The sequence below is a fragment of the Capsicum annuum genome, chromosome 7 (assembly GCF_002878395.1).
Source record: "Capsicum annuum cultivar UCD-10X-F1 chromosome 7, UCD10Xv1.1, whole genome shotgun sequence".
NCBI classification, from domain to species: Eukaryota; Viridiplantae; Streptophyta; class Magnoliopsida; order Solanales; family Solanaceae; genus Capsicum; species Capsicum annuum.
The window spans coordinates 223,705,017-223,728,289 of record NC_061117.1 but is presented as its reverse complement, the minus strand read 5'-3'; the positions used below and the strand labels follow the sequence as shown (position 1 = coordinate 223,728,289).

General features: G+C 36.7%; 1 pseudogene; it reads right to left on the bottom strand.

The window, feature by feature from the left end:
* Positions 1 to 1,180: 1,180 nt before the first annotated feature.
* LOC124885918 lies at positions 1,181 to 21,279 on the bottom strand (annotated as a pseudogene).
* Between the last annotated feature and the right edge of the window lie 1,994 nt (positions 21,280 to 23,273).

Genomic DNA, 23,273 nt, shown 5'->3' with positions numbered 1-23,273 from the left:
TGTGCATCTTCTTCTAGAGGCGCTTTCCAATATTTTTGTATGTAAAATGAGCCAGCCGCCATCTTCGTGTTGAAATTACCATTAATAAAACTCGGCACATTAGTACTTTCCTCACGAAAGTTCAGATCCTCATCTCTATCCATCTAGTCTATAACATCTATCTCGTTTGTAGCCATTTAAGAATATTCCTATTCAAAAATTGGCAGAGCCGAAAATTTATATAAGGGGATTCAAAAAAATTACTAGAGTACTATCGCGCTAAGAATTTGAACTGTAACCTATAGCAATTATTGAGTTTCCTTTATAGCAACAACCAAATTTTGACGTTTTCTTCATCTCAGGGGATTCACCAGTTCAAATATATCGGAAAAAATAAATCATATTTCATATTTGCATAAAACGCCAAGCAATTTTATCGAAACTCTTAATAACACCTAGAGAAACCAGGTAAAGTAGTATGTATAAAACAAGTTAATTTATTTATATGGACATAACATACTCCTACAATATTTTGGATTTCTTTACATGTTAGGGAATCAAATACTTTCTAGGTTAGGAAATATAATAGAACTTCTTTTCTTCAAGGTCACTAGTTCAAGCCGGTCCTTCCGTTTTTCATCTGGTATATGGAACCCACTAGCTCGACTTATCCAAACTTGGTAGCATAGGAATCATTAAAAGGGAGTGCGCTGCCTAGGATCGAAAGTTTATCCATTCTCATAGCACGAAACCGATACTTCTAGTTAAGGGTGGTGGGATGGATTTGGAATCCCGTCCATCGATTCCACATTATAATCCCCTCCCCGTTTCCCATTTAATTTTTTTTTAAAAAGGAATTTTTCCCAATAAGATTGTACTTAAAAAGATCAACAGAAAAACAAAATATAACATGTGGGGTTCAAATTTTAGACATGTCTCTATGCTCATTAGCGCTAAACCTATTACAAGTAATTAAGCAACAAGAGAATGAGGCATTCATTTACACCAGTGACGAAACAAGAATTCTTTAATTTGATCTTTACAAAGGACTCATAAAACTTTTGATAAGTATGCAGCAGCAGTGCAGAAAATCCTTACTGCAAAAACTAGAAATAGAGTATTCAAGTAGCGAATACGAAAACTAAACAAAAGAGAGGGTAAATATAAAATTGAAAAACAACTCTCAGCAAGCAAACTATATCTAGCATCTCTTCCGTGAAGCAACTTGTCTCTCGAGCCTGCTAAGGCGAGCTTCCGTAACCTTTATAAGATCATCACAGCTAGTTCTTTCCCATCTTTTCTGCTCGTTGATCACAAGTTTTCGGGCTGTGCTACTTTTACTCTCATTTCTGGCACGTTCACCGTCAATATGGTTCTCCATTGAACCAGGAGGCACAAAGTCACAAGCCACTGTTTGACAAATCCCCATAGATAAATTCACCGTGTCATATTCCACAACACACTTGGACGGAACTACACTGCTAGTCTCATTACTGTAATGTGCATCAATGGATGTGTAAGCACTTTTCCCCGCATTATGTTTCTCCATTAAACCAGGAGGCACAATGTCACAAGCCACTGTTTGGCAACCCTCCATAGATATATTCTCCTTGTCATTTTCCCCAATGCGCTTGGGAGGAACTACACTGCTACTCTCATTGCTGTCATGTGAATCAGTGGACGTGTAAACGCTTTCTCCTTCACTATGCTTCTCCATTAAGCCGAGAGGCACAACGTCACAAGCCATTTTTTGTGAAAACCCCGTAGACAAATTCTTCTTGTCATTTTCCCCATACCATTTGGGAGGAAACCCAGGAGGAACATCAGGGTAATCCCCCACTTGTTTCAGTTGACATTCAGTCGGTAGATCAGGAAGAACATCACAAACATCCCAAGGTGTTTCTACTTTCACCAGCTTTAACTTGGGAGCAAAAACAGAAGAATCATGAAAGTTAGAAATCCGTTTTAATTTTCTTTTAGTCATTCGTCCATCGTACAATCCTTTGAATGCATCACCTGGAAATAATATTGCTTGTTCAAAGTCAGTTTGCTTCTCCGCTGAACCAGGAGGCACAACGTCGCAAGCCACCGTTTGACAAACACCCATAGATAGATTCTCCTTGTCATTTTCCCCATTGCACTTGGGTAGAACTACACTTCTACTCTCATTGCTGTCATGTGCATCAGTAGATGTGTGAACGTTTTCTCCTGCATTATGTTTCACCACAAAACCAGGAGGCACAATGTCGCAAGCCACTGTTTGACATACCATAGACAAATTCCTCTTGTCATTTTCCCCGCAACACCTGGGAGGAAAACCAGGAGGAACATCAGGGTAATTATCCACGTGTTTTGGTTGACATTCGGTCGGTGGATCCGGAGGAGCATCACAAACATCCCAAGGAATTTCTTGTCACGACCTGAACCGGGGCCTGGCCGTGACGAGCATTTCGAACCATGAAGGCCCGAAACACCCCTATCTATCTGGTAATCATGCACAACATTCATATAATAAAAGATAATGCGAAAATAGAAATCTGAAACGGAAACATGGTCAATCTGAATAAGATCATAATTCTAAAAATGAAAATGTATCTGAATAATAATATCTGACTCAGTCTGCGAAATCTCTACTCCGAACAAAACAAGCTGTCTGAAAACTGGGACAAGGCTCCCAGTAGACCAAAACATAACCAATAATAAAAGTAGGACATGACTAGGCATTCTAACTAATAGAAGGCTCACCACTGCAAGATCCGGTCTGCAATTTGAAAATATCTACTGATTAGCTGGACCCCTAGACTGTGCCTCAGAACCTGGAAGGAGGTAGGGTCAGTACAAAAGTACTGGCACGCGAAGCAGTCCAAAATAGAGTATTTGAACATATATATATATTATGAGAGCAAAGTTTTCATTAAACATCATGCATAAGGTATTTTCTAAAAACACATGGGCACTTTCTGAAAACATGTAACCTATTTGTAAAACTAAAATTCTGATCTGCTAATTACTTCTGAGTTAGGTGGTATCCCCTACAAATCTGATATTCCACGAGCGGTTTGGAATCCGCCATTGACTCGGCGGGGAAGCCTCCAACCCGAGTGTGCCGCAAGGGTTGGAGTTCCTGAATCTGATACGCCACAAGGCTCTAAGCCAGCATAATATATAAATCCGGATCTTCAAATCACGGTTTTGGGCAATCAGTTGTCTGAACTCATGCCTTCTTCAGGGAACCACCTAAGCTCTCTTTATGCTCAATTTTTATCCTGTTCTGAATCATGCATGTTTCTAATTTTTAACATCTGTAAGGTCTGTTTTCAAACATGCATTAAATTTGTTCTGAATTATCATGGCAAAATCTGAATTGGTGTCGTCACACCAAGACTTGCAAGTCCTATTTCTGAGCCATAATGCATCGTGCATAATTCTTTTATTAAAACATAGTTCAGACTACCCAAACATGCAAATAGTATAAGAGATTTCATGTTCCGAAAGCATAAGTCAAAACTATGCAAGAACTCTTCAAACATAAGGTGGTCATGTGCTTTTGGCAAAATCCATGCACTCTTTCATTATATGTATTTTCAACATTTTTTCAATACAAACAACCCTCTCTTTGGAATTCAAGATTCATAACCAAATCATTCATAATTTAAGACACTTCATAACATGCTTTTCAAGATACATTTCAAAATAATCCATATCATATGATAAGTAAGGAAATCATAATAAGAGAGGGGTTTTCACATGAATCATGCTCTCAATTAAATCATCAACATTAAAACCTGTACATATATATACATATATCAATTTAAATAAATTTAGGGAAGGCCTAAAGACCAAAACAATTCCATCAAGTATTCTAAAACATGATTATATTTATAAATCTAAAAACCCTTTCTAAAATCATGATTTCTATGCCCATGAGAATTTAGGAAAACCTCGCGTACCTCGAAATTAGAAAACAATGGGTAGGCTTCTTGAAGCCTACGTTCTGGGGATTCAAAATATGCAATTAGTTTCAAAAACCCACGGCTGAATCTTGAGTTGCTTGGGTTTTTATTTTGAAACCCTAAGGAGTGTTCTTGAGATAATTTGGTGAATGTTTTAATATTTTGGTGTTTGAGGGATTAAATCCCGTGTTTAAGTTGATAGAGCAGGGGAAAATGACTAAAACACCCTCAAATGTTCGGAGGTTGAAAGCTGAAAATTGGGCACCCCGGGACTCGTAGGGCGGCGCCCTGCTCTGAGAGGCTCTCTAACCAGGGCGGCGCCTTCTTAGAGAGGCTCTCTAAGCTGGGCAGCGCCCCCTTGTCGAGGAGAGCTATTGTTTTTTCAACCCAAACACGACCTTAGGCTCGTCTAAAAATTCCAAAACTCCTCCGAGACGTACTACAACCTTGTTCCATCACAACGCAATAAGAAAATCTAAAAACGGATGTCGGGAAGGTTGAAAAGTTGTATCCCGAAGATTTTCAGCTAAGAATGAGTCTAAGTCTTCCAACACTTAGAAAAATTTTCATACTTTTCAAGAATGAGTGCACTCTACTAGAGGCTAATACACGCACGACTTTCTACGGGGTGTTACATTATCTCCCCCTTGGGATCATTCGTCCTCGAATGATGGGTAGGAACTTGTTAAAGCCTTAAAGGTATGGAATAACGCGGACATGACATGTCCTCTAATAAAGAATACACTAATCTAAATCATGACCATATGGCTGGAACTACTGATATTCTGAATTCTTATATCGGACATGCATATCTAATGCATGGAATACATGACTGAAGCTACTCATAAGCTGAGTTCTCATAATGAACATGCACATCTAATGCATGGATTTGTTACTGAGTTGTTCTCATGAATGCAAAACTGAATACACTGATAAGCTGAACTTTTTCTATTGGACATGCATATCTAATGCATGCATATCTGACTGAACTGACGTACGAACGTATGACTGAATACACAATGATAACTGGTGCGAAGCTTGTAATAAGAATCTATGCATGCAACTGAATGGGGTATCTCCCTCTTGGGACACTATGTGCCTCTATGAATGCTCAATTCACTAAGATAATCGGGGAACTGACAGGGCACCTACGAATTGATTCATAACTGAACACCCGGAAATTGAATCTAATGCATGACGCGTGAACTAAGCTATACTCATAATTTCTAGTATACTATATCTTGGAATAGTATCATGTCTGAGATTTCAGGTAGCATGAATAAATGAAAAGACGAGAAAACAAGTCATGCCAATCTGACTGCTAAACTGACTTACTGGCTATACAGACTGAATTATGCTGGACCTTCATACTTAACTAGAGAATCTCTTCAATGCTCTCTCTAAAGAATCTCTAATTGTAATAGGGAGCCACAAATCTTGGGTATGGATTACACAAGACATCCAACTGAGGAAATCACAAAATTGACACTACTCTGCAGTCTGGAATATAGACATATAACTCCTAAATTAGGATAGAATTACCAGACCTTTAGCAATACAACTTCTTACTTTCAAGCTTAGCACACTTCTCAAATATCCCTTAACTATACTATTCCCTATAAATATCATATTTATTCAATTCAGCTTAAAATTCTCATATGAGCATTGACAAATTTTTCTACTAATGTCTAAAATAGCCTAATCCTTACACCGCGATCAAGCCTAACTCTAAGTCACAAAAATGCAACATACTACCCCACGCTATTATTCTAAACCATATGATGCCACCTTCTATACCTCTTTTAAAGATCACATCCTAAGCATGACATGCCTTACCACTTCAATGACTACTCTGAACTCTTAATATGAAGTCGCTAATGCATATTGCGACCTTCCACTACCATCCCAAAACATCATTCAAGCCTATTTTATAACCACATGTTAAATTCAAGGCAACCACCAATAAAATACATACTTCACATAGTTTCTAAACTATTGTCAATACAACTCCCACGCGCTACCCTAAAAACATATACACACAAACTTTTCCACTAACCATCACATGTATCAAAGACTTGGCCCCAAATCTCACTTCATACTTATGGCCTTATCTAAACAAGCATACTATGATCTTCCACCAACAAGAAAATTTACATCATCACCACTATCATTGCATAGGAAGGGTCACTAAAAGGTTAAAACATAAGACCCTGAAGCCTGAAAAGATCTTTATACGGGAGTGAGCACACTATAAAGAGTGAGTACATGTGTCATGAGTTGCATAACCTCAACTAGAGTTCATAACATAAGGAATGTGATTCCGATAACTTGAATGAACTAGAACTCATTACCTTGGAACTGGAAGAGTACGCGACTCTCTATCATATACAGTAATCATGAACTATGATCACAAAACTGAATCGTAAGGCATGAGTAAACATCCGGATAACTGAAAAAAATACTGAGGTAGGAATGGGTTGAGATTCACCCTCACTTTCTGATGTTCTAGATCATACTGTATCACTACTAAAATCTGAGAGCCTTACTTGGTCATTCGTTCTATCATCTCCCCCTTAGCTTCAAGTCATCATTTAAAGTTTGGGAGATCCTTTACAAGATTTTAACTGAACTACACTTACTGCACTCTAGGGTCTAAAAAAAATGACAATACATGCATATCATAGAACATAACCCGAATGACTACCTTCCGGGATACACTCTATCTTTCCCTAGCTACCAATAGTCATAGTATAATGCTTGCACACTTATTCTATCGGTTCAACCTTCAAAAGTCAAGCTTAGATGCTAACACTTAACACGGATATCACCAAGCCTTTGATGAACCATATCTCTTTCAACATAGCCTACCACTATTGCGACTCCAAATTTATATTCCTCTACTATGAGAATCAAGATCAACGCAAAAGGCACAACACTATAAATCAAAACACCTTAGCATGGCTATTTAGATCACCATATACCATCTAACTAGTCTTTATCCACTTAACAATTCAATGGTACCACTAGCCACGCACAACAAGTAATAGTCTTAGAAAGAATGCCGCAACTTCATGTCACCTTAGGCATACTTCTACATCATACATACAATATCATATATCACTATGAATCAAAAAAAACCTAATCTCCTGCGTACACCTTTCAAGCCTATTAGATCACTTCTATAAAACCGGTATCATTGCCCAATCAATCATCACAACTATCTTAATGGGCATCAACTGTTCAAACTTAGTGTCTAGTGCTGAATGTAAACATGATTTACAACCCAACCTTACGCACAATGTCACTTGAAAACTATGAAAAAAAACACTAGTACACTAGAACTCCATAGCCACAAAAAAAATCGATCGTGACCTTACGGTTTTCCTCATCATAATCTATTAGCACGTACTATTTCAACACATCAAGCCTACTAATTAATCCCACAAAACATACATCATCAATCTCTTGCCACTATTTACCACCACACTATTTAAATTCAAGCCTATATTCTAGCATCAATCACTTACCATCAATGAGGAATACAACATAAAATAAATATACTAATCCATTAAATTGGGACATTCTACCCAAATGCTTCGAAAATCTACTACATACCCTCTCGCAAGTAGTACTAGTGTATGACTACCAATGAAAAGAAGGTCAAGGGGGTAAAGTCACGTAATAGACATGGTCAACCTTAATCATATATTATAACCCCACACCATCTCCTCTACTTATTCTATTTTCTCACATCATTCTTACTTACCCCAACAGGCATGAGTCTATAATTATAACTTACTGGCTAGTATAGCCATTTTCATACTTCAAGCAACCAACAAATCACCCTGACTAACAACTCCTTCTCTACCTACTACTAAACTAACACACAAGGACGAATCACCTCTTTACCAACTCAATCTCATGCAAGCAGATTCAGCTATACATATACTAAACCAACACAAGAACAACAAGTTAGACAAAAAGTTGCTAGTGAATCGAAATAGGCCTCACACGGCTTCACTAGACTTTGATTTTTGTACTTTGAACAAGAAAATGAGATGAATGACAAGGCAACTATGCTAGTGAATCGAAAGAGCCCCACACGGCTTCACTAGACTTTTTAGTTTTATCAACAAAATGATAAAATATTTTCAAGAGACAGAAACTTGACACACAATAGTCCATAATCTGAGAATACACATCTTACTTTGTATAGATAAAAATCTGAGTCGAATATTTCCCCCCACAAATTATCATACAATCCACACACGATACTAGCTACCAATGGTTCATGACACCGACACTTTAACTTATACTACTATTCGGGTGGAAATACAATTCCAACACTTCTACTATACATCTTCTCTCTTAAGCACGACATCTGTAACATAAGTTTTTGAAAAGGGTCGAATATTCTCCATACAGCAGGCTGAAAAGCATGATCTCATCAAGATCAAGGTTCGCACTAGAACCAATACACTTTGAAGCACTATGGACTCTTCTCAAGTCCTTGCACAATATTCAAAATCTTATATGATTCAATCAGAAAGAACCATACCATTTAGACTCTAAACTTTTGTACCTGAATCAACCCAATAATGAGACATGTCTAAGAACATTAGAGTAAGGAAAGAATTAGGATGACTTTACACTCATATAGGCAACACCATAGTACGAATTAGAGTATGGAAGAGGGACATTCTGAATCTATTGCACGAACTAGAACATGAAGAAAGGGAAACATTCCTAAACGCCTAGTAGCCTCTTGCTTATAAGTGTGGCGCGCTACATACCCATAAACAAGACTCTACATGACGCGATTTTGCAGACACCCTGGGACCATGAACCTAGCTCTGATACCAAGTTTGTCACGACCCGAACCGGGGCCCTGGCCGTGATGAGCATTCCGAATTATGAAGGCCCGAAACACCCTTATTTATCTGGTAATCATGCACAACATTCATATAATAAAAGATAATACAAAAATAGAAATCTGAAATAGAAACATGGTCAATCTGAATAAGATCATAATTCTAAAACTAAAAATGTATCTGAATAATAATATCTGACTCAGTCTGCAAAATCTCTACTCTGAACAAAACAAGTTGTCTGAAAACTGGGACAAGGCCCCCAGTAGACCAAAACATAACCAATAATAAAAGTAGGACATGAATAGGCATTCTGAATAATAGAAGGCTCACCTTGCAAGATCCGGTCTGCAATATGAAAATATCGACTGATTAGCTAGACCCCTAGACTGTGCCTCAGAACCTGGAAGGAGGAGGGGTCAGCACAAAAGTACTGGCACGCGAAGTAGTCCAAAATAGAGTATTTGAACATATATATAATATGAGAGCAAAGTTTTCATTAAACATCATGCATAAAGTATTTTCTAAAAACACATCGGCACTTTCTGAAAACATGTAACCTATTTGTAAAACTAAAATTCTGATCTGCTAATTACTTCTGAGTTAGGTGGTATCCCCTACAAATCTGATATTCCACGGGCAGTATGGAATCCGCCATTGACTCGGCGGGGAAGCCTCTAACCCGAGTGTGCCGCAAGGGTTGGAGTTCCTGAATCTGATATGCCACAGGGCTCTAGGACAGCGTAATATATAAACCCAGATCGACAAATCACGGTTTGGGGCAATGAGTTGTCTGAACTCATGCCTTCTTCAGGGAACCACCTAAGCTCTCTTTATGTGCAATTTTTATCCTATTATAAATCATGCATGTTTCTAATTTTTAACATCTGTAAGGTCTATTTTCAAACATGCTGTCACAACCCAAATCGAGGCCCTAGTCGTGACGAGCATTTTCGAACCCGAAGGCCCAGAACGCCCTATGTCTATCTGGTAATCATGCACATAATTCATATGATCAAAGTAATACGAAATAGATACAATAATACGAAAACATGGTCAACAATTTAAAATAGTTAAAGGCCTGAAAACATGCCCAACAATATTTAATAAACATTTGCAATAGTCTGCAAAATCTCTACTGACATACTATCTGAATAACTAGGACAAGGCCCCCAGCAGACCAAAAGCCATACTAAAATAAATACCTAAATGACTAGGCCTTCTGAAGAAAAGAAGGCTCACCAACTGAACTCTGAGACAACCCTGTCTGTAGACTCTACTGAGGATCTAGACCCCTAGACTGCACCTCAGTACCTAGGAGGAAGGGGGGGTCAGCACAATTGTACTGGCACACGAAGCAATCCAAAATAGAGTAATTAAACATATATATATATATATATATATAATACGTGAGAGCAAATGTTCATAAAACATTATGCATAAAACAGTTTCTGAAAAACACATGGGCACCTTCTGAAAATATGTAACCTGTCTGTAAATCTCAAACTCTGATCTGTGTATTACTTCTGAGTTAGGTGGTATTCCCTACAAGTCTGATATTCCACAGGCAATATGGAATCCGCCATTGACTCGGTGGTGAAGCCTCCAACCCGAGTATGCCGCAAGGGTTGGAGTTTCTGAATCTGATACGCCACACTACACTTAAGTCAACGTATAATAATATACCCGGGCTGGCAACCACAGTTTTAGGCAATGAGTTGCTTAAACTCAAGCCCTCTTCAGGGAACCACCTAATATCTATGTATGCCCATTTTTAACCTTTTCTGTACATACAACATTCTGAATGTCTAAAATCATGATAGTCTGAAATGTCTATTAGTCTGAGTCTGATATGGCATTGGTCTGAATTGGTATCGTCATACCAACACTTGAAAGTCATGATTTCTGAGCCATAATACATTAAGTTAAATCTTTCATTTAAATCATAATTTAGACCATCAAAACCATGCAACTGATAGAGAAGATTTCGTGTTTCGGAACTCAAGTCAAAATTATGCAAAAACCTCATCAACATATGGTGGTCTAGTGCCTTTAGCAAATCCATGCACTCTTTCATTACATGCATTATGAACATTAAACATTCATGCTAGATTCCCTCTTTAGTGATTTAAAACCACCTTAAAATTATAAAAAGAGTTCAATCATTTCATATAGTGCTTTTCAGGGATGCATTGCAAAATAATTCATATGCTATGAGAAATCTGAAAAATTCACTAAAGAGGGAATTCACCGAAAATCATGCTCTCAACAAAAATTCATTCTTAAATACATGGTTTCATACATTAATATTCTCAAATCACTTTGGGGAAGGTCAAAAGACCAAAACGATAATGTTAAAACATTTAATACATGAATATATACATAGATTCAAAAACTCCATTCTAAAACATGATTTTTCTATGCCCATGAAATTTAGGAAAACCCCACGTACCTCTATTTCAGAAAATAATGTGTTCTTCTTGACCTGTGGATTGGGGATTCCGAATCTCTAATCAATTTTAAAAACCCACGGTTAAATCTTGATTTATTTGGGTTTTTAGTTTGAAACCCTTGGGAGTGTTCTTAAGAATTTTTTAGATGAATGTAGATGTATTTTGGAGAATTGGGGACTGAATTTCGGGTTTATGGCTGAATAAGGGTGGAAAAAGGACCATTTTACCCCAAAAATGGAGTGTTTAAGTCACTTGAAACCATAAGATATGCGTCGCATATGATATCGCATATGTTTACATAGGCGCCGGATATGATGTCGCATATATTTACATAGGCTCCGCATATGATATCGCCTATATTTACATAGGCGCCGCATATGATATCGCCTATATTTACATAGGCGCCGCATATGCTATCACATATGCTTTTCAGTGTCCATGTGCGATTGGTTAGACGACGCATACTACTTTGAAAGGTCATAACTTCTTGCTCAGGTGTCGGATTTTAGCAAAATTGGTATCGTTGGAAAGTTAACTCAAAGACCTATCATTTGACATATATTAGGCTCTCTAATTCGACATATACAGAGAGTTATGTCGATGGAAGCTGACACAAATTGCAACGTCCACTAAAACTTAATCAATCGAAATAGTTTCAACTCGTTCTTTAGTTGAAGGACCTCTATGGTCTAAATTCATGCTCAAATGGATTCACATACTACATAAATATGCCAAATTGGCATAGGATTTAAGGCTCTAGGATTATCAACGCATCAGATTCATGGTTTTTATTCTAGCCCGAAATGCGGGGTGTTACATTATCTCCCCCTTGGGATCATTCGTCCCCGAATGATGGATAGAATGTCGAAGTCTAAAGGGTATGGGATAATGCGGACATGATATGTTCCCTAAGAAAGAATACACTGATTGGAAACATGACTATAAGATTGGAACTACTGATGTTTTAAATGCTTATACCGGACATGCATATCCGATGCATGGAATACACAACTAAAGCTACTCATAGGCTGAATTCTCATAATGAATCATACATATCTGATGCATGGATCTGTGACCGAGTTGTTCTCATGAATGCAGGACTGAATACACTGATAAGCTAAACTTTTCTATTGAACATGTATTCCTAACGCATGCATATCTGACTGAACTAACATATGAACGTATGGCTAAATACGCAATAATAACTGATGTGAAGATTGTAATAAGAATCTATGCATGCAACTGAATGGGGTATCTCCCCCTTGGTACCCTATGTCCCTCTATGAATGCTCAATTAACTAAGATACTCGAAAAACTGAGGCAATGCACAGGGCACCTACGAATTGAATCATAACTGAACATTTGGAATCTAAATTTAATGAATGATGCATGAAATGGGCTATACTCGTAACTACTGGTATACTCTATCTTGGAATAGTAGCATGTCTGAGATTTCGAGTAGCATGAATAAGTGCAAAGACAAGAAAACAAGTCATGCGGATCTAACTGCTAAACTGACTTATTGGCCATATAGACTGAATTATACTACACCCTCGTACTTAACTGGAGTATCTCTTCATCACCATTCTCTAAAGAAATTCTAGCAGTAATAGGGAGCCATGAATCTTGGGTATGGGTTACACAAGACATCCAACTGAGGAATCACCACATTGACACTACTCTGCAGTCTAGAACATAAGCATATAACTCCTGAATTAGGATAGAATTACCAGGCCTTTGGCATTACAACTTCTTACTTTCAAGCTTAGCACGCTTCTCGAATATCACTTAACTAAACTATTCTCCTTAAATATCATATTCATTCAACTCAGCTTAAAATTCTCATATTAGCATTGACAAATCTTTCTACTAATGTTGGAAATAACTTAATCCCTTCGCCGTGATCAAGCCTAACTCTAAGTCACAAAAATACAACATGCCAGACCACGCTATTATTCTAAACCATATGATACAATCTTCTATATCTCCTTTAAAGATCACATCCTAAGCATAACATGCCTTACCACTTCAATGACTACTCTAAACTCTTATTATGAAGTCACTAGCGCATATAGCGTTCCTTTACAACAATCTCAACATGTCATTCAAGCCTATCTTTATAACCACATATGAACTTCAAAGAAAACACTCATAAAGGCATACTTCACATATACTATAAACCACTGTCAATATCACTCCCACGAGCTACCCCAAGAACATACGTATACAAAATTCCACTAACCATCACATAAATAAAAACTTGGCCCCAAATCTTACTTCATACTTATGGCCTTATCTAACAAGCATACTATGATCTTCCATCAACAAGGAATAATTACTCACCACCACTATCATAGTATAAGGAGGAGTCACAAAAAGGTTAGAACATAAGATCTAGAGGCATGGAATGATACTATATGAAGCTTGATACTCATCTGAGGCCAGAGGAATAGCAAAACAACAACAGGGACTCACTAAAGCGCTATGAATTTAGGGTATTCATGGCTATAAGCTGAATCTCACCAATCATTTGGCGTAAAACATGAGCTATGGAAACGGAGCACATTATAAAGCGTGAGTACATGACTCTTTATCATATGTATGAATGTGAACTGATCATGGAACTAAATCGTAAAGCATGAGTAGGTATTAGGATCACTGAGAAATACTGAGATAGGAATGGGTTGAGATTCACCCTTACTTTTTGATGTTCTATATCATCATGACATCGCTACAAGAATCTGAGAGTCTTACTTGGTTATTCGTTTAGTCATCTCCTCCTTAGCTTCAAGCCATCATCTTAAGTTTTTGGGAGATACCTTACTAGACTTTAAACTTAACTGCACTCACTGCAATCTGGGTTCTGAAATATGACAATACACAAAATTAATAAAACTTAACCTGAAAGACCACATATGAGAGTTGAACACCCACTGCTAATACTACCTCCTGAGGCACACTTTATTATTCTGAAACCCCAATAGTCATCATCTATTACTCGAACACTTACTAACTTCGAATGTTCATAAGTATCCCTAAAGTTAAAGTGCACACCCTCTAGTGCCTCTACTCTTATTTCTATTAGCACGACTTTCAAGGACTCGAGCTTAGATTATAACACCTAACATGGGTATCACTAAGTCTTCAATGAGCCACTCTATTTCTATCGTAGTCTACCAACATAGCAACTTCAAACTTATTTTTCTCTACTATGAGAGTCAAGTTCATATCAAAAGGTTCAACGCTATCAATCAAAGGTCCTTAACTTGGCTATTTAGAAAACCATATACCATCTAGCTAGTCTTTTTCCACCTAGCAACTCAACGGTACCAGTAGCCACACACAACATGTAATAGCCTTAGAAGAATAATACAGCTTTATACCACCTTGGGCATACTTCTACATCACATATACAACGTCATACTTCATTACGAATCAAATAAACTTAGGCACTTGCATACACTGTTCAAGCCTATAGATCACTTCCATATAACTAGTATCATTAACCAAGAAATCATCACATCCACCTCCGTGGCCATCAATTGTTTCAAACTCAATGTCTAGCGCTAAACATGATTTACAACAAACCTTACACACAATCGTCACTTAGAAATTATGAGATAAACATCAAGAAACACTAGTACACTAGAAATTCATAACCATAATAATCGATCATGACCTTACGGTTTTCCTTGTCATAATCCATTAGCACATACTATTTCAACACATCAAGCTTACAAATCTAATCCCACAAAACATGTATCATCAATCTCTTACCACTATTCACCACCACACCATTTAAATTCAAGCCTATAGTCTAGCATCAATCATTTACAACCAATGAAGAATGCAACATAATATAAATATACTAATCCTTCAAATTGGGATATTCTACCCAAATACTTCAAAAAATACTACATACTTTCTCATAAGTAGTATTAGTTTACAACTACCAATGAAAAGAAGGTTAAGGGGTAAGGTCACATAATAGACATGATCAAACTTAAGCTTATATTATAACTATACAATCTTATCTACTTATACGGCTTTCTCACATCACACTTACTTACCCCAATGGGCATTTAAACTACCTTCAGATACCCCATATGACAATGAGTCTATACTTACAACCTACTGGCTAATCTAGGCATTTTCATTCATAGCCTATAAGGGGTTTCTATAACCACCTTAAGTATCCACTCTGGGCTCTTTTTCTATTTTGAAAGGAAGAAAACAAATAACATTCTGAGTCAACACTTCCTCCATGGACTACCATACAATTCATAAATGGTACCAACACATTAGTCTACCACCACGAAAGGGTAAATCATTCTTAATCAACGGTTATTCAACTATAAATATTTAATCACAAAAGTCACCCTCACTCTGACCTCTAACCTTATGACTTCATATCATAAACTTCTTGGTCTAATTTTACTACCAATAGGTCATGACACCGATACTATAAATTATACTACTACTCGGGTGGAAATACAGTTCCAACAAACACAAGAACAACAAGATGAACAGCAAGTTGCTAGTGAATCGAAATAGACCTCACACGGCTTCACTAGACTTTTGTTTTCAACAACACAATGATATCAAGATTACAAGAGATAGAAGCTTGATACACAATATTCAATGACTCAAGAATACACATCTTACTCTTGTCTTAACTGAACACCTCATAAGAACGAGGACACAATTTTACACTAGGGAACTCTTCTCCCGTCCTTTGTGGGACTTCTGAAATTTCTGCTAGATAATCGGAGAATATCTGGAAACACCAGAGTGAGGAAGAAATTAGGATAAATTTTCTTTTCGTATGGGTGACACCATAGCACAAATTAGAGTATGAAGGAGGAACATTCTGACTCTATAGCACGAACTAGAACATGAAGAAAGAGAGACACTCCTAAATGTCTTGTAGCCTCCTGCTTATAAGTGTGGCACGCTACACACCCATAAACAAGACTCTACCCGATGCGATTTCGCAGACACCCTAGGACCATGAATCGTGCTTTGATACCAAGTTTATCACGACCCAAACTGGGGCCCTAGCCGTGATGAGCATTCCTGAACTCGAAGGCCCGGAACGCCCTCTGTCTATCTAGTAATCATGCACACAATTCATATGATCAAAGTAATACGGAATAGACACAATAATACGGAAACATGGTCAACTATTTAAAACAGTTAAAGGCCTAAAAAATGCCCAACAATATTTAATAAACATCTGTAACAGTCTGCGAAATCTCTACTAACATACTATCTGAATAACTAGGACAAGGCCCCCAGCGACCAAAAGCCATACTGAAATAAGTACCTAAATGACTAGGCCTTCCGAAGCAAAGAAGGCTCACCACCTAATGTCTGAAGACTCTACTGAGGATCTGGACCCCTAGACTGCGCCTCAGTACCTGGGAGGAAGGGGGTCAGCACAATTGTACTGGCACACAAAGCAATCCAAAATAGAGTAATTGAACACACACACACACACACATATATATAATACATGAGAGCAAATGTTCATCAAATATTATGCATAAAATAGTTTCTGAAAAAACACATGGGCACCTTCTGAAAACATGTAACCTGTCTGTAAATCTCAAACTCTGATCTGTGTATTACTTCTAAGTTAGGTGGTATCCCCTACAAGTCTGATATTCCACAGGCGATATGGAATCCACCATTGAATCGGTGGGGAAGCCTCCAATCCGAGTATGCTGCAAGGGTTGGAATTCCTGAATCTGATACGTCACACGACACTTAAGTCAGCGTATAATAATATATCTGGGTCGGCAAACCACGGTTTTAGGCAATGAGTTGCTTAAACTTAAGCCCTCTTCAAGGAACCACCTAACATCTCTGTATGCCCATTTTTTAACCTTTTCTGTGCATGCAACATTCTGAATGTCTAAAATCATGATAGTCTGAAATGTCTATTAGTCTGAGTCTGATATAGCATTGGTCTGAATTGGTATCATCATACCAAGACTTGAAAATCATGATTTCTGAGCCATAATACATTAAGCTAAATATTTAATTTAAAGAATAATTTATACCACCAAAAACATGCAACTGATAGAGAAGATTTCGTGTTTCGAAACTCAAGTCAAAATCATGCAAAAACTTCATCAACATATGGTGGTCTAGTGCCTTTAGCAAATCCATGCACTCTTTCATTACATGCATTATTAACATTAAACATTCATGCTAGATTCCCTCTTTAGTGATTTAAAACCACCTTAAAATCATAACAAGAGTTCAATCATTTCACATAGTGCTTTTCAGGGATGCATTGCAAAAGAATTCATATGCTATGAGAAATCTGAAAAATTCACTAAATAGGGAATTCACCAAAAATCATGCTCTCAACAAGAATTCATTCTTAAATACATAATTTCATACATTCATGTTCTCAAATCACTTTGGGAAGGTCAAAAGACCAAAACAATGATGTTAAAACATTTAATACATGAATATATACATAGATTCAAAAACCCCATTTTAAAACATGATTTTTCTATGCCCATGAGAATTTAGGAAAACTCCGCGTATCTCTATTTCAGAAAATAATGTGTTCTTCTTGACCTGTGGATTGGGGATTCCGAATCTATAATCAATTTTGAAAACCCACGGATAAATCTTGATTTATTTGGGTTTTTAGTTTGAAACCCTTTGGAGTATTCTTGAGAATTTTTTAGATGAATGTGGATGTATTTTGGAGAATTGGGGACTGAATTTTGGGTTTATGGCTAAATAAGGGTGGAAAAAAGACCATTTTGCCCCAAAAACGGAGTGTTTAAGTCACTTGAAACCATAAGATATGCACCACATATGATATCGCATAGATTTACATAGGCGCCGCATATGATATCGCCTATATTTACATAGGCGCCGCAAATGATATATATTTACATAGCATATGCTTTCCAGTGGCCATGTGCGATTGGTTAGGTGACGCATACTACTTTGAAAAGCCATAACTTCTTAATCGGGTGTCGGATTTTAACAAAATTGGTATCGTTGGAAAGTTAACTCGAAGACCTATCATTTGACACATATTAGGCTCTCTAATTCGACATATACAGAGAGTTATGGTCAATGGAAGCTGACACAAATTACAACGTCCACTAAAACTTAATCGATCGAAATAGTTTCAACTCGTCCTTGAGTTGAAGGACCTCTATGGTCTAAATTCATGCTCAAATGGATTCACATACTACATAAACATGCCAAATTAGCATAGGATTTAAGGTTCTGGGATTATCAATGCATCAGAGTCATGGTTTTTATTCTATCCCAAAATACGGGGTGTTACACATGCATTAAATTTGTTCTGAATTATCATGGCAAAATCTGAATTAGTGTTGTCACACCAAGACTTGCAAGTCCTATTTCTGAGCCATAATGTATCATGCATAATTCTTTTATTAAAACATAGTTCAGACTACCCAAACATGCAAATAGTATAAGAGATTTCATGTTCCGAAGCATAAGTCAAAACTATGCAAGAACTCTTCAAACATAAGGTGGTCATGTGCTTTTGGCAAAATCCATGCACTCTTTCATTATATGTATTTTTAACATTTTTTCAATACAAACAACCTTCTCTTTGGAATTCAAGATTCATAACCAAATCATTCATAATTTAAGACACTTCATAACATGCTTTTCAAGATGCATTTCAAAACAATCCATATCATATGATAAGTAAGAAAATCATAACAAGAGAGGGGTTTTCACATGAATCATGCATCAACATTAAAACCTGTACATATATATACATATATCAATTTAAATAAATTTGGGGAAGGCCTAAAGACCAAAACAATTCCATCAAGTATTCTAAAACATGGTTATATTCATAAATCTGAAAACCCTTTCTAAAATCATGATTTCTATGCCCATGAGAATTTAGGAAAACCCCGCATACCTTGAAATTAGAAAATAATGGGTCCTTCTTGAAGCCTACGTTCTGGGAATTCCAAATATGCAATTAGTTTCAAAAACCCATGGTTGAATCTTGAGTTGCTTGGGTTTTTATTTTGAAACCCTAAGGAGTGTTCTTGAGATAATTTGGTGAATGTGTTAATATTTTGGTGTTTGAGGGATTAAATACCGTGTTTAAGTTAATCCCGTATTTAAGTTGATAGAGTAGGGGAAAATGACTAAAACACCCTCAAATGTTCGGAGGTTGAAAGCTGAAAATTGGGCACCCCCGGGACTGGCAGGGCAGCGCCTTGCTTAGAGAGGCTCTCTAAGTTGGGCGGCGCCTACACGACCTTAGGTTCTTCTAGAAATTCCGAAACTCCTCCGAGACGTACTACAACCTTGCCCCATCACAATGCAATAAGAAAATCTAAAAACGGATGTCGGGAAGGTTGAAAAGTTGTATTCCAAAGGTTGTCAGCTAAGAATGAGTCTAAGTCTTCCAACACTTAGAAAAATTTTCATACTTTTCAAGACTGAGTGCACTCTATTAGAGGCCAACACACGCACGACTTTCTACGGGGTGTTACATTTCTACTTTCACCTGCTTTAGCTTGGGAACAAAAACAGGAGAATCATAAAGGCTAGAAATTCGTTTTAGCCTTCTTTTACTCCTTCGTCCCTGAGACAATCCTTTGAATGCATAAGCTAGATATAATATATCTCTTCTCCACCATTTCAAATACTGTATAGTTACATCCGGTTCAAACAGCCTAGACGGATAGTATAACCTAAAATCAGAATCAATTGGTCTGCTATAGTTGTACCAGGCAAGTTCTGGACTTGAAGATGAGCGAGGAATCCACTTAAGGAAGTCTTGATCATATCCAAACTGCAATGCTACACGATTTGGTCGATATGTTCTTGACAGTCTAAACCAACAAGCTCAGACACCCTCAAAAATCGAACAAAAGACTCCAATTCTTGGTCCGCATTTTGCCCTTCAACTATTGTCCACTCTTCGTTTTCCTTGTAGAACTTGGGAATTAACCAACCTTCCACAGCCAAGGTGTATGGCCTCCACTGAAACGTCTCTGCAGACGAGTCAATAGTAATCCTCACATTAACCATCACATTGTGCCATCGTCCTATTCTCATCCCACTAACCATATTGTAATTCCCAACCTGTTCTGGCTGCAAAGTTACCAACCTCTCCCAGGCCCAAACTTGAACAAAGAACAATGGCACCCAAAGACTAAATTCAAGAATGTTAAATCCGTCTCCATCGTCTCCATTACTACTTGGATCATTTGATGAGGCCATTATCATAGTCTGTTTCAACAAGCTCAAGTCCCTATATATGCTAGCAAGAATAGCTGGAGCAAGCGCCAGTCGCGTACCTCTAGCAAGATTAACAGCTATAGGGAAAACATGTCTGCCTATTTTATCATATTCATTACCCGGAAACACAAATCTTGATAATCAAAGAGCAAGAAAAGCTTCATGCTCAATATCCCTTCCACTGTCCATGAAAAAATTCAACCACCTGTTATGATTATCAGCTTTCAATCGGACAAGGTCCCTTCGCGCTTTTTCAAGATTTTCTTCAATTTCTACCAACCCCGGGGACTGAAGAGTGAACAATACAGGGCCACCCAAGACAGAGAACCCTCCCAAAATCATCATATCTTCAAGAGTAACAGTAGCTTCACCCCACGGAAAGACAAAAGTGTTAGTCTCACAACACCACCTTTCTACCAACCCAAAAATCAAATCTTTATCTACATGGACTTTATACAAAGAACCCATAATAGCATCATAAATACCAGCAGCTTTCCACACAGAATGATGGACAGACTCCATGGTTTCAACCCATTTCTTCCATTTGTTCTGCTGATGCCTACAACCATTGAAGGAACCTTTCAATGGCCATTCAGATTCAGATGAAAAGGGTAGTGAAGGAAGCTTCAAATTTGGACCTTCAATGGAAGAAACAATGGGTTTCAAGAAATGGGCTTTTCTTAGCTGTGGGACTCCACCTAATGGTGAAACCGTTAACTCTTCTCTTTCATCAAAGATTGAATCTTTCATTGATTCTTGAAAATGGAAATTTCATCGAAAGAGTGTGTTTGTTTTTCTATTGGAATAAGAAGAAACTTTGTACGGAAAAAAGACAAAAAACTTGTGAAAAAAACAAAAAGACTTTCGGAATGTCTGTTGAGTGAAATGGATTTTAGTACTACTTGGCTTGGTTGCTAAAAAATTTAGTTTGAAAATAGTTTACATGTTTAAAGAATTAAGAAAGAATTGAATATTTTTTTCCAACTTTACCCTTAATAATTTAATGGAACAGTTGCTAACTTCAACAAGTAATGATAATAATTAATGTGAGTTTAATAATGTCATATTAATCAATCTATATCCCTTATTAATTTCTCCTTAAGAGTTGTGTAAAAGGCTAGCATGTAAGTAATACTCCCTTCGTCCCATTTTACTCGTCTCAAATTGGAATGGCACAGCTATTAAGAAAAATAATAAATAACATGGCTAGTTTACTATAGTACCCCTATTAAATGATGTTTACATTTTAATTTAAAGATAAAGTAATTAATGCAAAGGGTAAAATATGAAAAAAAAAAAATCTTGTCTTGATAAATAAAAAAGGACAAGTAAAATGAGACACCAAATTAAGAAATTTGAGACGGAAGGAGTATGAGACAAAGGGAGTAGTAATAAGCATTAATTGGTATTAAGGTAATGCAAGGTGACATTGTGAATGATATATCCTTATGATTTGTTTTTTTTAAATGACCAGGCATATAGTGGAAGTTTTAGTGCACCAGGCTATGTTGCTCGGACTTGTCAAAAATGTCAATAGGTGCATGTCGAATTCGTCAAATTAGTATATTTTTGACGAATCCGACACCAATACAGCATCAAAAATGAAGAGTCCGCTCAAGTTAAGCACCAGGTTGTCCTTTCTTTTTGTCTATAAGGAAATTCCGGAGCAACAGAAATTTTGTTTTCATATGATTTTTGGTACTTACATTAGAGTAGACGGACTATACCACATTCTTCCCTAGACTTGCTAACACTGAATATTTTGTGCATTCAAAAGCCCTTTTAAATTTTTTGTCTAAAGGTTTAGCATTTTCTGGCTTTGTGACTTTTTAAATAGGCTCATATTACTTGGCTAATGTTTGTTTGTCACAATCTTTGAGAAAGCTTTTAATTTATTGGGGGCATATTTTAGTAAACTAATTTTATTAATTATACTTTAAAACTCTAAATTTAATTACTATTTTACTATATAGTAATTTAATATTGATGATAAAAAGGAAAAAAATAAAATATTTAACACCATCATATTTAACACTTTATTTCAAAAAGAATGTTTATTTCTTTTTTCGACAATCTTTTTGTTTTCACTTTTAACGTGACATGTTAATATCATCCGAATAAAAGTTATTTGGATACATTCAATATATCTTTAATTTAAGATCATATGATTCAAGATTCTTTCTTTACTTTCTAAAACTCCGTGTCAAATAAAAAACAAATAAACAAATTAAAACAGGATAATATATGATACTACAACAAACTTTCTTAATAAATATTTGAGTTGGATTAGAATTTTGAAAATTTATCTCAAGTCAGATTTTGGGTGGGTTATGAATAAAAGAGAGATTGATTTTTTTCTTTTTTTAAATGGGTGTTATAATCTTTTTAGAACAAGATTTTAAATATTATTGGTGTCTTTCACTTTCTTATAGTAGAATTTTCTTTTGGCAGTTTAATGCAGCAACGTGATTATTGTTTGCCTATAAATGGAATTCTAAGCTGACATGTCCGCACTGAAAAATAGCGGACAGACCAAAACAACCAAAAACTTTTCAGTGCATTTGTCCTAATCCCTCAGGTCAAATTTATGTTGTTCGGTTAGATTTTTGAGAATCCAACGAATTTTTTTGTTAGTCGTAATTTTTTCATATGTCCTTTTAGTATTTTGACTTGTTAATAATTAGTGACTTATAGTAGTACTTCATACGAAGTTTTCAAATATGTAATTTTGAGATAAGCATCTT